The sequence below is a fragment of the Acyrthosiphon pisum genome, chromosome X (assembly GCF_005508785.2).
Source record: "Acyrthosiphon pisum isolate AL4f chromosome X, pea_aphid_22Mar2018_4r6ur, whole genome shotgun sequence".
In the NCBI taxonomy this organism is placed as follows: Eukaryota; Metazoa; Arthropoda; class Insecta; order Hemiptera; family Aphididae; genus Acyrthosiphon; species Acyrthosiphon pisum.
Genome location: NC_042493.1, coordinates 109749165 through 109749913, shown reverse-complemented (window position 1 = coordinate 109749913; position 749 = coordinate 109749165).

Genomic DNA, 749 nt, shown 5'->3' with positions numbered 1-749 from the left:
CAATAAGGTGAAGTGGGGTAACTGCGACGCAATTTTGAATAGTTCAACTTGATCTGTTAATTTCTCCTGAAATAATTAACTTAAAAATATGATGGTTATTGCAATGTACTGATATGGAAGTGGTCTATCTAAGTACACTGTCAACTTTATGTGAAACATCTTAAAAATATTTTTACGATTGAAAAAAAAAAAAAAAAAATGTCGCACTTTCCCCTTGACAAGGGGTAAGTGCAAAACGGACTGTTTAAAAATACTAATACCACTGTTATTTAATCGTGGGGTAAGTGCCTTAAACTAAATAATTTTAGCTATAATACTACGTTTACAAAGCTGTTTTTGTTCAAATAGTTTAGAAATGACAGCTATTGTTATAATTACAACTATATTGTCTCATTTTTATCATATCCTACAGACTATTATAGGCACATAAATGAATGTCGCATTTACCCCGTTGGTCATTTTACACGGGGGAAGAGCATCATCCGAATTAGCGAATATAATTGTATAATTAAACACGTGAATATCACTAAAAACCTAAACTACACATAAAATTACACAACTTAGCTTAGTTAGAAGCTTCCAAAATAAATTTGAATTGCCAAAAAAAATAATTGATAACAAGTCTACTTTTCAAAACGCGAGTGATATTACAATTGTTGATATCAACACTGATAGCACGCAAACGAATAAACGTACCGTGTTGCAAACTAGATATTTAAACTCCCGCTAGCGAGATTTTAAAACGTGCT